The sequence below is a fragment of the Choloepus didactylus genome, chromosome 2, assembly GCF_015220235.1.
Source record: "Choloepus didactylus isolate mChoDid1 chromosome 2, mChoDid1.pri, whole genome shotgun sequence".
NCBI classification, from domain to species: domain Eukaryota; kingdom Metazoa; phylum Chordata; class Mammalia; order Pilosa; family Megalonychidae; genus Choloepus; species Choloepus didactylus.
The window spans coordinates 122,223,206-122,238,715 of NC_051308.1; positions in this window are offsets into that span (position 1 = coordinate 122,223,206).

Genomic DNA, 15,510 nt, shown 5'->3' on the forward strand with positions numbered 1-15,510 from the left:
AGGTGGGGGTAAAACAAGTCATTTATTGAGCCCTGAAAATTAAAAGTAGTTCATTATGGCTAGAACATAGATTGTAGAGGGAGGGGTGGTATGGGATAAAACTAAAGAAGTAAATGGTGAAATATTTCTGCTCAAGTTGGTGCCATAAAGGTGACACTTTGATCTATTCCCTTTACTAGTCATAAATAGAAGTGATGTCTGTGATGGTTAATTTCATGTGTTAGTTTGGCTAGGATTTGGTATTTAGTGATTTGGCCAGGCAAATACTGGACCAATTGTTACTGGGATTGTATTTTGTGGATTTAAGTAATTAGTCAGTTGATTGCATCTATTTCTCACTATATCTACAATCAACAAAAGAAACAGCCTTCAGGCAATGAGGGGAATCTCCTCATCCAATCAGTTGGAGGCCTTAATGGCAGACCTTGAGGATTTCAGCAGTCAGAAAGAATTTCTACCTCTACTTCAGCCAGCCAGCTTCTCCTCAGGAATTCAACATCACTGAATTTCTAACTTGCAGCCTGCCCAGCAGAATTCACATGAGCCAATTCCTGTTATATATATCCTTTCAGTTCTGTTTCTCTGAAGAACCCTGACTAATACAATGACTAAAAATGTAGAATGAACAAACAAAAAGACAGAACCAGTCTCAAAAACAAAATAAATGTTTTCATGGTTCAGAGATGGAACTAAAAAAGAAAGCACTCAGCAAAGTTAAAGTCACAGACCCAGTGCAATCTCAGGTTTGCAAATTGAGACTTTTATCTTCTGCAAGATTATAGGAACTAAAGACCTTCCAAATGGTGGAAGTGGAGAACAAGACCCAGGCTTAGTGTTTAAAGTCAGGAGCTTGTGAAATAAAGTTGAAAATAAACTCCTGCCAATCCCCTGCCTGGGGAAGCAGAGGGACAATGACTTAAAATTATGAACCAAGTCAAGCAGTTGGCCAAGTAACTAGATCTGTCATATTCCTAACATCATCATGCAGTAGGAGCAACCAAAATGCCAACATAAAACCTGATACTAGGGAGGCGGGGCAAGATGGCAGACTGGTGAGCTGTAAGTTTTAGTTACTCCTCCAGGAAAGTAGGTAAAAAGCCAGGAACTGCGTGGACTGGACACCACAGAGCAATCTGACTTTGGGCATACTTCATACAACACTCATGAAAATGTCGAACTGCTGAGATCAGCGAAATCTGTAAGTTTTTGCGGCCAGGGGACCCGCGCGCCTCCCTGCCAGGCTCAGTCCCGTGGGAGGAGGGGCTGCCAGCTCCGGGAAGGAGAAGGGAGAACTGCAGTGGTAGCCCTTCTCGGAAACTCATTCTACTGATTCATACTCCAACCATAGATAGACTGAGACCAGACACCAGAGAATCTGAGAGCTGCCAGCCCAGCAGAGAGGAGACAGGCATAGAAAAAAAAAAAAAAATAACGCGAAAAACTCCAAAATAAAAGCAGAGGATTTTTGGAGTTCTGGTGAACACAGAAAGGGGAAGGGCAGAGCTCAGGCCTTGAGGCGCATATGCAAATCCCGAAGAAAAGCTGATCTCTCTGCCCTGTGGACCTTTCCTTAATGGCCCTGGTTGCTTTGTCTATTAGCATTTCAATAACCCATTAGATCTCTGAGGAAGGAACTTTTTTTTTTTTTTTTAATCCTTTTTTCTTTTTCTAAAACAATTACTGTAAGAAGCCCAATACAGAAAGCTTCAAAGAATTGCAATTTGGGCACATCAAGTCAAGAGCAGAACTAAGAGAGCTCTGAGACAAAAGGCAATAATCCAGTGGCTGAGAAAATTCACTAAACACCACAACTTCCCAAGAAAAGGGGGGTGTCCACTCACAGCCACCATCCTGGTGGACAGGACACACTCCTGCCCATCACCAGCCCCATAGCCCAGAGCTGCCCCAGACAACCCAGTGTGACGGAAGTGCTTCAAATAACAGGCACACAACACAAAACTGGGCGTGGACATTAGCCTTCCCTGCAACCTCAGCTGATTGTCCCAGAGCTGGGAAGGTGGAGCAGTGTGAATTAACAAAGCCCCATTCAGCCATAATTTCAGCAGACTGGGAGCCTCCCTACACAGCCCAGCAGCCCAGAACTGCCCTGGGGGGAAGGCACTCACCTGTGACATAGCACAGTCATCCCTCAACAGAGGACCCGGGGTGCACAGCCTGGAAGAGGGGCCCACTTGCAAGTCTCAGGAGCCATACGCCAATACCAAAGACTTGTGGGTCAGTGGCAGAGACAAACTGTGGCAGGACTGAACTGAAGGATTAGACTATTGCAGCAGCTTTAAAACTCTAGGATCATCAGGGAGATTTGATTGTTAGGGCCAACCCCCCTCCCCGACTGCCCAGAAACACACCCCACATACAGGGCAGGCAACACCAACTACACACGCAAGCTTGGTACACCAATTGGGCCCCAAAAGACTCACTCCCCCACTCACCAAAAAGGCTAAGCAGGGGAGAACTGGCTTGTGGAGAACAGGTGGCTCGTGGACGCCACCTGCTGGTTAGTTAGAGAAAGTGTACCCCACGAAGCTGTAGATCTGATAAATTAGAGATAAGGACTTCAATAGGTCTACAAACCCTAAAAGAACCCTATCAAGTTCAGCAAATGCCACGAGGCCAAAAACAACAGAAAATTATAAAGCATATGAAAAAACCAGACGATATGGATAACCCAAGCCCAAGCACCCAAATCAAAAGACCAGAAGAGACACAGCACCTAGAGCAGCTACTCAAAGAACTAAAGATGAACAATGAGACCATAGTACGGGATATGAAGGAAATCAAGAAGACTCTAGAAGAGCATAAAGAAGACATTGCAAGACTAAATAAAAAAATGGATGATCTTATGGAAATTAAAGAAACTGTTGACCAAATTAAAAAGATTCTGGACACTCATAGTACAAGACTAGAGGAAGTTGAACAACGAATCAGTGACCTGGAAGATGACAGAATGGAAAATGAAAGCATAAAAGAAAGAATGGGGAAAAAAATTGAAAAAATCGAAATGGACCTCAGGGATATGATAGATAATATGAAACGTCCAAATATAAGACTCATTGGTGTCCCAGAAGGGGAAGAAAAGGGTAAAGGTCTAGGAAGAGTATTCAAAGAAATTGTTGGGAAAAACTTCCCAAATCTTCTAAACAACATAAATACACAAATCATAAATGCTCAGCGAACTCCAAATAGAATAAATCCAAATAAACCCACTCCGAGACATATACTGATCACACTGCCAAACACAGAAGAGAAGGAGCAAGTTCTGAAAGCAGCAAGAGAAAAGCAATTCACCACATACAAAGGAAACAGCATAAGACTAAGTAGTGACTACTCAGCAGCCACCATGGAGGCGAGAAGGCAGTGGCACGATATATTTAAAATTCTGAGTGAGAAAAATTTCCAGCCAAGAATACTTTATCCAGCAAAGCTCTCCTTCAAATTTGAGGGAGAGCTTAAATTTTTCACAGACAAACAAATGCTGAGAGAATTTGCTAACAAGAGACCTGCCCTACTGGAGATACTAAAGGGAGCCCTACAGACAGAGAAACAAAGACAGGACAGAGAGACTTGGAGAAAGGTTCAGTACTAAAGAGATTCACTATGAGTACAATAAAGGATATTAATAGAGAGAGGGGAAAAATATGGCAAACATAAACCAAAGGATAAGATGGCCGATTCAAGAAATGCCTTCACGGTTTTAACATTGAATGTAAATGGATTAAACTCCCCAATTAAAAGATATAGATTCGCAGAATGGATCAAAAAAAATGAACCATCAATATGTTGCATACAAGAGACTCATCTTAGACACAGGGACACAAAGAAACTGAAAGTGAAAGGATGGAAAAAAATATTTCATGCAAGCTACAGCCAAAAGAAAGCAGGTGTAGCAATATTAATCTCAGATAAAATAGACTTCAAATGCAGGGATGTTTTGAGAGACAAAGAAGGCCACTACATACTAATAAAAGGGGCAATTCAGCAAGAAGAAATAACAATCGTAAATGTCTATGCACCCAATCAAGGTGCCACAAAATACATGAGAGAAACACTGGCAAAACGAAAGGAAGCAATCGATGTTTCCACAATAATTGTGGGAGACTTCAACACATCACTCTCTCCTATAGATAGATCAACCAGACAGAAGACCAATAAGGAAATTGAAAACCTAAACAATCTGATAAATGAATTAGATTTAACAGACATATACAGGACATTACATCCCAAATCACCAGGATACACATACTTTTCTAGTGCTCATGGAACTTTCTCCAGAATAGATCATATGCTAGGACATAAAACAAGCCTCAATAAATTTAAAAAGATTGAAATTATTCAAAGCACATTCTCTGACCACAATGGAATACAATTAGAAGTCAATAACCATCAGAGACTTAGAAAATTCACAAATACCTGGAGGTTAAACAACACACTCCTAAACATTCAGTGGGTTAAAGAAGAAATAGCAAGAGAAATTGCTAATATATAGAGACGAATGAAAATGAGAACACAACATACCAAAACCTATGGGATGCAGCAAAAGCAGTGCTAAGGGGGAAATTTATAGCACTAAACGCATATATTAAAAAGGAAGAAAGAGCCAAAATCAAAGAACTAATGGATCAACTGAAGAAGCTAGAAAATGAACAGCAAACCAATCCTAAACCAAGTAGAAGAAAAGAAATAACAAGGATTAAAGCAGAAATAAATGACATAGAGAACAAAAAAAACAATAGAGAGGATAAATATCACCAAAAGTTGGTTCTTTGAGAAGATCAACAAGATTGACAAGCCCCTAGCTAGACTGACAAAATCAAAAAGAGAGAAGACCCATATAAACAAAATAATGAATGAAAAAGGTGACGTAACTGCAGATCCTGAAGAAATTAAAAAAATTATAAGAGGATACTATGAACAACTCTATGGCAACAAACTGGAGAATGTAGAGGAAATGGACAATTTCCTGGAAACATATGAACAACCTAGACTGACCAGAGAAGAAATAGAAGACCTCAACCAACCCATCACAAGCAAAGAGATCCAATCAGTCATCAAAAAGCTTCCCACAAATAAATGCCCAGGGCCAGATGGCTTCACAGGGGAATTCTACCAAACTTTCCAGAAAGAACTGACACCAATCTTACTCAAACTCTTTCAAAACATTGAAGAAAATGGAACACTACCTAACTCATTTTATGAAGCTAACATCAATCTAATACCAAAACCAGGCAAAGATGCTACAAAAAAGGAAAACTACCGGCCAATCTCCCTAATGAATATAGATGCAAAAATCCTCAACAAAATACTTGCAAATCGAATCCAAAGACACATTAAAAAAATCATACACCATGACCAAATGGGGTTCATTCCAGGCATGCAAGGATGGTTCAACATAAGAAAAACAATCAATATATTACAACACATTAAAAACTCGAAAGGGAAAAATCAATTGATCATCTCAATAGATGCTGAAAAAGCATTTGACAAAATCCATCATCCCTTTTTGATATAAACACTGCAAAAGGTAGGAATTGAAGGAAACTTCCTCAACATGATAAAGAGCATATATGAAAAACCCACCGCCAGCATAGTACTCAATGGTGAGAGACTGAAAGCCTTCCCTCTAAGATGAGGAACAAGACAAGGATGCCCGCTGTCACGACTGTTATTCAACATTGTGCTGGAAGTGCTAGCCAGGGCAATCCGGCAAGACAAAGAAATAAAAGGCATCCAAATTGGAAAAGAAGAAGTAAAACTGTCATTGTTTGCAGATGATATGATCTTATATCTGGAAAACCCTGAGAAATCGACGATACACCTACTAGAGCTAATAAACAAATTTAGCAAAGTAGCGGGATACAAGATTAATGCACATAAGTCAGTAATGTTTCTATATGCTAGAAATGAACAAACTGAAGAGACACTCAAGAAAAAGATACCATTTTCAATAGCAACTAAAAAAATCAAGTACCTAGGAATAAACTTAACCAAAGATGTAAAAGACCTATACAAAGAAAACTACATAACTCTACTAAAAGAAATAGAAGGGGACCTTAAAAGATGGAAAAATATTCCATGTTCATGGATAGGAAGGCTAAATGTCATTAAGATGTCAATTCTACCCAAACTCATCTACAGATTCAATGCAATCCCAATCAAAATTCCAACAACCTACTTTGCAGACTTGGAAAAGCTAGTTATCAAATTTATTTGGAAAGGGAAGATGCCTCGAATTGCTAAAGACACTCTAAAAAAGAAAAACGAAGTGGGAGGACTTACACTCCCTGACTTTGAAGCTCATTATAAAGCCACAGTTGCCAAAACAGCATGGTACTGGCACAAAGATAGACATATAGATCAATGGAATCGAATTGAGAATTCAGAGATAGACCCTCAGATCTATGGCCGACTGATCTTTGATAAGGCCCTCAAAGTCACTGAACTGAGCCATAATGGTCTTTTCAACAAATGGGGCTGGGAGAGTTGGATATCCATATCCAAAAGAATGAAAGAGGACCCCTACCTCACCCCCTACACAAAAATTAACTCAAAATGGACCAAAGATCTCAATATAAAAGAAAGTACCAGTAAAACTCCTAGAAGATAATGTAGGAAAACATCTTCAAGACCTTGTATTAGGCGGCCACTTCCTAGACTTTACACCCAAAGCACAAGCAACAAAAGAGAAAATAGATAAATGGGAACTCCTCAAGCTTAGAAGTTTCTGCACCTCAAAGGAATTTCTCAAGAAGGTAAAGAGGCAGCCAACTCAATGGGAAAAAATTTTTGGAAACCATGTATCTGACAAAAGACTGATATCTTGCATATACAAAGAAATCCTACAACTCAATGACAATAGTACAGACAGCCCAATTATAAAATGGGCAAAAGATATGAAAAGACAGTTCTCTGAAGAGGAAATACAAATGGCCAAGAAACACATGAAAAAATGTTCAGCTTCACTAGCTATTAGAGAGATGCAAATTAAGACCACAATGAGATACCATCTAACACCGATTAGAATGGCTGCCATTAAACAAACAGGAAACTACAAATGCTGGAGGGGATGTGGAGAAATTGGAACTCTTATTCATTGTTGGTGGGACTGTATAATGGTTCAGCCACTCTGGAAGTCAGTCTGGCAGTTCCTTAGAAAACTAGATATAGAGCTACCATTCGATCCAGCGATTGCACTTCTCGGTATATACCCGGAAGATCGGAAAGCAGTGACACGAACAGATATCTGCACGCCAATGTTCATAGCAGCATTATTCACAATTGCCAAGAGATGGAAACAACCCAAATGTCCTTCAACAGATGAGTGGATAAATAAAATGTGGTATATACACACGATGGAATACTACGCGACAGTAAGAAGGAACGATCTGGTGAAACATATGACAACATGGATGAACCTTGAAGACATAATGCTGAGCGAAATAAGCCAGGCACAAAAAGAGAAATATTATATGCTACCACTAATGTGAACTTTGAAAAATGTAAAACAAATGGTTTATAATGTAGAATGTAGGGGAACTAGCAATAGAGAGCAATTAAGGAAGGGGGAACAATAATCCAAGAAGAACAGATAAGCTATTTAACGTTCTGGGGATGCCCAGAAATGACTATGGTCTGTTAATTTCTGATGGATATAGTAGGAACAAGTTCACAGAAATGTTGCTATATTATGTAACTTTCTTGGGGTAAAGTAGGAACATGTTGGAAGTTAAGCAGTTATCTTATGTTAGTTGTCTTTTTCTTACCCCCTTGTTATGGTCTCTTTGAAATGTTTTTTATTGTATGTTTGTTTTCTTTTTAACTTTTTTTTTTCATACAGTTGATTTAAAAAAGAAGGGAAAGTTAAAAAAAAAAAAAAAGAAAAAAGACAAACAAGGAAAAAAAAAAAAAAGATATAGTGCCCCCTTGAGGAGCCTGTGGAGAATGCAGGGGTATTCGCCTACCCCACCTCCATGGTTGCTAACATCACCACAGACATAGAGGACTGGTGGTTTGATGGGTTGAGCCCTCTACCATAAGTTTTACCCTTGGGAAGACAGTTGCTGCAAAGGAGAGGCTAGGCCTCCCTATATTTGTGCCTAAGAGTCTCCTCCTGAATGCCACTTTGTTGCTCAGATGTGGCCCTCTCTCTCTAGCTAAGCCAACTTGAAAGGTGAAATCATTGCCCTCCCCGCTACGTGGGATCAGACACCCAGGGGAGTGAATCTCCCTGGCAACGTGGAATATGACTCCCGGGGAGGAATGTAGACCCGGCATCGTGGGACGGAGGACATCTTCTTGACCAAAAGGGGGATGTGAAAGGAAATGAAATAAGCTTCAGTGGCAGAGAGATTCCAAAACGAGCTGAGAGATCACTCTGGTGGGCACTCTTACGCACACTTTAGACAACCCTTTTTAGGTTCTAAAGAATTGGGGTAGCTGGTGGTGGATACCTGGAACTATCAAACTACAACCCAGAACCCATGAATCTCGAAGACAGTTGTATAAAAATGTAGCTTATGAGGGGTGACAATGGGATTGGGAAAGCCATAAGGACCAAACTCCACTTTGTCTAGTTTATGGATGGATGTGTAGGAAAGTAGGGGAAGGTAACAAACAGACAAAGGTACCCAGTGTTCTTTTTTACTTCAATTGCTCTTTTTCACTGTAATTATTATTCTTGTTATTTTTGTGTGTGTGCTAATGAAGGTGTCAGGGATTGATTTAGGTGATGAATGTACAACTATGTAATGGTACTGTAAACAATCAAAAGTACGATTTGTTTTGTATGACTGCGTGGTATGTGAATATATCTCAATAAAATGATGATTAAAAAAAAAAACTGATACTAGAATGGAGGTCTGGAGCAGCAAGTAAGGCAAAATCATGAATGTGGAGGGATGAGCACAGAGGGAGGGAGAGGGGAAAACAGTTAAACTAAAACAAAAGGAAAAAACAAAGCTTTCCACTCAAAATGAACATAACCACCAGTTCCAAATATATAACGATATCTGACACAAAGAAAGATCAGCACTAAGAAAGCCAATAAAGAAACACTCAGAATATGAATTTACCCCACATAAAATTAACTGTATGGAATTGTTTGGCAAAAAATTTCTAAAATATTTTGGGATACTCAACCGATAAATGAAGGGATAGCACCCATTTTAGAAGGACAAGAAATTAGGAAACAGAAACAGTGAATAAAGAACAGGTAAATATGAAGAAATTGAATGATATCTTCAAAGTGTTAAATGGAACACTGTCAGCCAAGAATTTGATTTCCAGATAAATTATCCTTTAAGAGAGAGGGCAAAACAAAGTTATTTACAGTCATAAAAAACTAAGAGAATTTACCACCCACAAAGTTACACACACACACACACCCACACACACACACACACACACACACACACACACACAAAAAACACACAAAAAATTAAAGATGTACTTTCCTCAATAAGAAAAATAAGCCCAGAAGGAAAGCATAGGATACAAGAGGTGAGGGTAGAAATTAATAAAATGTGTTGGTAGAATTAAAAATAAAAGTTATTTTTGATGTTAAAAAAAATAAGAAGGAAGGAAGTATACAATTATTAGTAGTTAAAGCATGATACAACATTTGTCATATTTGAAAGAAGGCTAGAAATAACGATTTTGCCTGAATACTTTGTATTTTAGATATTTTATTTTAATTAAAATCCTATCTAGAGCTTCTAAACCAGGAGAGGGAAAAGAGTTGCCAGGGGTTGGGAAGATTTGATATTGAAATTTGGTAATTCATCAGAAGGCAGAAAAGGAGGAAAAAAAAGCAAAGAAAGGTATGGTAAACTAAACATATACAAAAAATAGGATGAGCACAAGAACTAAGACTTAAACCACTTATAAAAGGCAGTAATTATCAGATTAGTTTAAAATTATATTCAACTACGCAACGGTAGCAAGAAACATGACATCAAACCACAAAAAGAATGGATATAAAGAGATGAAAGAAAGTTAAATTATCAAAATACTAATAAAAAGAAAGCTGGTGCAGCATTATTAATATTAGACAAAAATACTCTTTTAAACAAAATATATTACTAGAAATAAAGAGGATACAACCAACAAGTTAAATTTACCTAACAACAAAGCTTTCAAAAGCAAAATCACCAGAAATTACGAAGAGAAACTGGCAAGCCCACCCTCATAGTGAGAGATTTAAGGATTCTTTCAGAAAAACCTAGATCAAGCAGGCAAAAAATTGTAGAGAGATGATAGAGATCAAATCATGAAGGGACCCTAAGGAAGCCGTCTTATTACAAATTTGGGTTTTATTCTGAGAGCAGTAGGAAGCCATTCAAGTGTTCTAATCTGATTAGATAAGATGTGCTTTTTTTTTTTTTTAGAAGGCCCACTCTGGATATGAAATAGGGAATGAACTTCGGGGACTTTAGGGTGGGCACACTACATACAAGCAGAAAGATCAGTTGCAAAACTCTTGCTATCATCTAGTAGAGGAATACTAATGGTCCGAGGTATAGTATTGCCATTGCAAAGAAGAGCAGACTGTACAAGAAGCAGTTAGATGGCATAGCTGATTGGATAACCATATCCCTGCCTTAGGCAATTTGATGCCTTGCCTAGGACTATTAATATGAGCACAGGCTCTAGGACCACTGTGCTAGTTTGCTAATGCTGCAGAATGCAAAACACCAGAGATGGATTGGCTTTTATAAAAAGGGGGTTTATTTGGCTACACAGTTACAGTCTTAAGGCCATAAAGTGTCCAAGGTAACACATCAGTAATCGGGTACCTTCACTGGAGGATGGCCAATGGCGTCCAGAAAACCTCTGTTAGCTGGGAAGGCACGTGGCTGGCATCTGCTCCAAAGTTCTGGTTTCAAAATGGCTTTCTCCCAGGATGTTCCTCTCTAGCAAGCTTGCTCCTCTTCAAAATGTCACTCACAGCTACACTGAGTTCCTTCTCTTTGAGTCAGCTCATTTATATGGCTCCACTGATCAAGGCCTACCCTGAATGGGTGGGACCATGCCTCCATGGGAATATCCCATCAGAGTCATCACCCACAGCTGGGTGGGGCACATTCCAAGCAAATCTAATCAGCACCAAAACGTCTGCCCCACAAGACTACATCAAAGATAATGGCATTTGGGGGACACAATACATTCAAACTGGCACAACCACCTTGTCCTGTTTCATTACTGTCTCTAGCATCTACTCGTCGTGTGAGCATAGGTATCTTATTTCCGTAACCCCTCTGTGCCTCAATTTCCTCATCTGAAACCTGAGGAGTAATTGCTCCTACCTCCTAGGGTTATTATGAAGACCCAATGAATCAGAACCTATAAAGTGTTAGGACATGGCCTGGCACAAAGTATTATTAGAAGAGATATTTTGCCCCCCTGGGACATCTTACAGTGGGCGCCATATGCAACTATTTCCCTCCCTCCCCATCCATGCTATATTTTATTTTGATACCATCTTTGGTGAATCTGATGTGTTGTAAACCAGTCACAACTACCCCATCAGTTTGTGTTGGGATACAGGAACATGGAACAACCCTGGGAAGCTTTGAATCTATTTCCTTTTTTCCAAAACCTGTAATTAGGTTATTACTGGAAATAATAAAATGATAGGAAATAATGGAAAACACCTGATAGCACAACACTTCAAATAAACTGTACTCAACCTAACTCGCTCCAGGCAGAGATAGGGCCACAGTACTCTGTTTGTGCTTTTATTTATTATATAGCACTTAACACAGTAGGGAGCTCCTTGCAGTTCCCAAAAAGTGCCTTGATCTCTTCTGCCCCTGGGCTTTTGCAGAGGCTGTTCTTCCTGCTTGGAAGGGTCCCCACACTCTCTGCATTGTGACATTGCAGTGTAATTGCCTACTTACTTGTTAGCCTGCCTCACCAGGCTCTCAATTCTGTGAAAACTAGGATTGGATCTATCTTGCTCGCCACCATGTCCCTAGCGTCTATCACAGTGAATACATGGTAAACATTCAAAAAAAAAATTATTTGAGTAGTGAATAGAGAGATCTAGCTATTGGTGGATTAGGATGCTGCTACTTGAGGTAGGTTACTGAACTTTTCTGATCCTCAATAAAATAGAGCTAAAATATCTTCCTCGCTTGGTTCTCACAATGACTAAAGGATACAGCACAAGGGAAGCAGCTGGCACTTTGCCTAGAACAAAGTTAATGTTAATAGTCTACGTTTAAGAAAACAGCACAGCCAAGTGTACCCAAGCCTTTCATTTTCCTAATTTTATTCCTTTCCTTAGTTAATAAAAATGAATGTTACAACTATAATTGTCACTATCAAAACCCCAGAAAACTGGAGACAGGATGAAAGTCAGAGGTTACTGCTCTACAATTCTCTTAGATAAACATTTATTAATACTGATTTATTAATATTCATTAAACAACTTGTAGCAACTAGGTAAAGCATAAAAGGAAAATGCCCAACTGAGAGCTCAGACTGTTCATGCCAGCATCTCTGCACAGAAATTAACCCAGCACAAAATCAACATTTGCAGAACTGGAGTAAAATACAATTTAAAGCCTAGCTAAATCTGACATTCTACTTGCCCATCCAAGAACCTGAGCTCAGGGACAAAACAGCCCTCAGTCACACATCAGATGCCATTTGAAGAATCTGCTTTTGCTTTTCCTTTGATAGTAATATATTTGACATTCATTGAGTGCTTACTATATGCCAGGCAACTTACATACAATACGTCTTCTAATTTTAAGAAATAGTTACTTCCGTTTTAGAAATAAGGAAATTTGGGCTGTTATCGTGTATGTAAAATACAATATGAATGCTGCTCCCTGTAACTGTACCACACGGCAGCTCCGAAAAGTTCAAACTCTTGAGGTTTAACAATGTGCCCAAGATCTATTAGTAAGTAAGAAGTCCAGCGGGCCCCACGAGCTTAGACTCTTAACCACTGCACTGAACCCAAGATGCCAATCTTCTCTCCCACTGGCAGAGTAGGTCTGTCCCCATTCTGAATTCCCATCTCATTTTAGAGTCTTGGTTTCCTAAGGTTGAGCTCTGCGAGTCCCTGGGCCAAGCAGCATCTCTCTCAGTCTGAGTAATCTGTGTGACATTTGCTGCTGATTCACATCACGTCTGGATTGTAGGGAACCAGGCCCTTGCCCTTCCCACAGTGAAGAGAACGCAGTGATTACATAACACAATAACACATGAGGTAACTCCTCTCAGCTTATTGAGGCAAGCAGGCCCCAGTGAGCTCCTCCACTGAGAGGACACAGCTACTCAGGAAGACTCGAGAGATAATTAACCGGCAACATGAGGTTATGGGGAGAGGGGAGGGTAGACAGGTCAGTGAGGAGGAGTATTCACTCTTTCAGGGCTAAAATGTGGATTATATTTGGTAGCAACCTGCCATTTCCATTTCACCTATGCTTGGTAGCATACTCACTTTGAGGCCCAGCTTCTCCTGATCCCTCAGCCAAGAGGAAAAGTGCTCTAGGCTTCATTTTGCAGAAAAAGGATATCCAATACTGCAGACAATTTTAATAGTCTCAATTAAGACACTTCAAAAGATCACAACGACTACCTTTCCTCATATCTCATCTAAAATGTGCTTTAAAAGATACTTCTATCTATAATGACAAAACTATAATTTGTAAAGCCTATTCACATTTGAATGCTATTTTCAAAAATGAGGCCTATCCCCTGTCATGCGCTTACCCCACTCTCTCCTCCCCTCACTGATAGGACGATAAAGAGTGACTTTTGAATGTTTTATACAATACTACTTAAACCACAATTTGTACTGATTCTGCCTGTGCAATGTTTGCTGAGAAAAATCACGTATTACTCCAATCATACATTCCCTTGGTTCTATTTCCTAGAGTGAACAGGATGAAACTGAATAAAATATCACTGCATTTCTCATTTTCATTTTCCTGCATGAGGTTAGCAGTGAAGAGAACCTGCTTTTAAAAGCAATTGCATCTGTGGCAACTGACTGGAGTCTGAGGCTGTCGGACCCCATCTGGCCTCAAGGTAGTAACTGAAGCAGTGATCTGTGGCCAAGATCTTTTCCTGATTTATCTGATATTTCATATGAAAAATCCACATAAGAAAGGATCATTACAAAGACATGGGTAACAGACTTTTCTTTTAGGGATGAGGATAGTATAGGGATGCAGAGGGCGAAGATTTTAATCACAGATTTTTCTTCTGAAGAATTTCACAGCTGCAAGGTGAGCTGGGAGATAGGTTGATAATGCTATTGCTAAATCCAAGAGGTAATGAGTGCCCTTCACCCTCTCTTACACTTACCACCTCCATCCAACACCCAGCTGTTTCTGGCCTAGTTTCTTTCTTTCGTTTGGGAGGAATATTTTCTTATGCCAGATGTGTAAATATAATTATGAAACACTGTTTTTTCTCTAGTCCCACAAGGAAGCTACCTTCATGCTAAAATGAAAGAAAACTCAGTTGTTTTTGTTTCCCCTGCAAGTATATTAAAATTATTGCTGAATTTACTATTCTTTAAATTGTTTAATGGCAGTGTTTGTTTCATTTTGTTTTGTTTTTGGCGTTGTTATTAAAACAAGCCTCGTTTAGCCAGGTTATAGCCTCTAATTGAAGTAAATCCAAATTTGCCTAAAGCAGTTAAAGATAAGTGAGTCCATAAGTTTGACTTACCCTATTTGAAATTCTTCTCTGTCCACAAAGTATATATAAATCTTTGTGGAATGACCTATTAACTGTCTACTGCTGGGACCAAATTTGGACTTTGTTTCAGTTATAAAATAAGGTCATTTGGCTTTTGGTAAAAACCGGTGCAGCTGCTTTGATAATTAAAATCTACAGAGTCCTAAAGAGATGATACATTTAAAACTTTAAAGTAGAAGCTGTAAAATTTGAAAAGGAGAAGAGATAAGGGCACCCATTACTGTTTATCAAATTAATTGTAAGTAATAGAGTATTTATGTCACACTTTAATAAAGAATTTCTGAACATTTTTTGAAAACTTTAATTCCAAGTCCTGAGCCACATTTTGTCTGGCAGACCAACTCCATTATAGAAGAGCTCCTGGAGAGAAGGCTGCATTCCAGAGGGGCCATTTAAATGCCTTGGACTTTGAATGAAACATCCTACTAAATAAATTTACTGGGAATGCCAGTAAAGGAGCCCAGACTCAGAGTAAATCAACTTAGCCTTTAATGTGGGTTTTATTATCTACAGACATCTTCACCCTTTGCAAGCGCACATGCCCCGAACCTAGTACATGAGAAACTTTTTTTTTAATTTTTTAATTTATTTTTTTCTGTTGTGATTCAGAGCAAGTAGCTTCTGCCTCAACTGTGAGAATACATCTTAAGAAGTAGTACTTAGAAATGAAGTCAAACAGATGTTTTATTTCTCACGAGATTCCAATGGCCCCACGGGCTGAGATTTTAAGAAAAAAAAAACAGCAGTTACTCTTGGTGTCAAAGTTTTAAG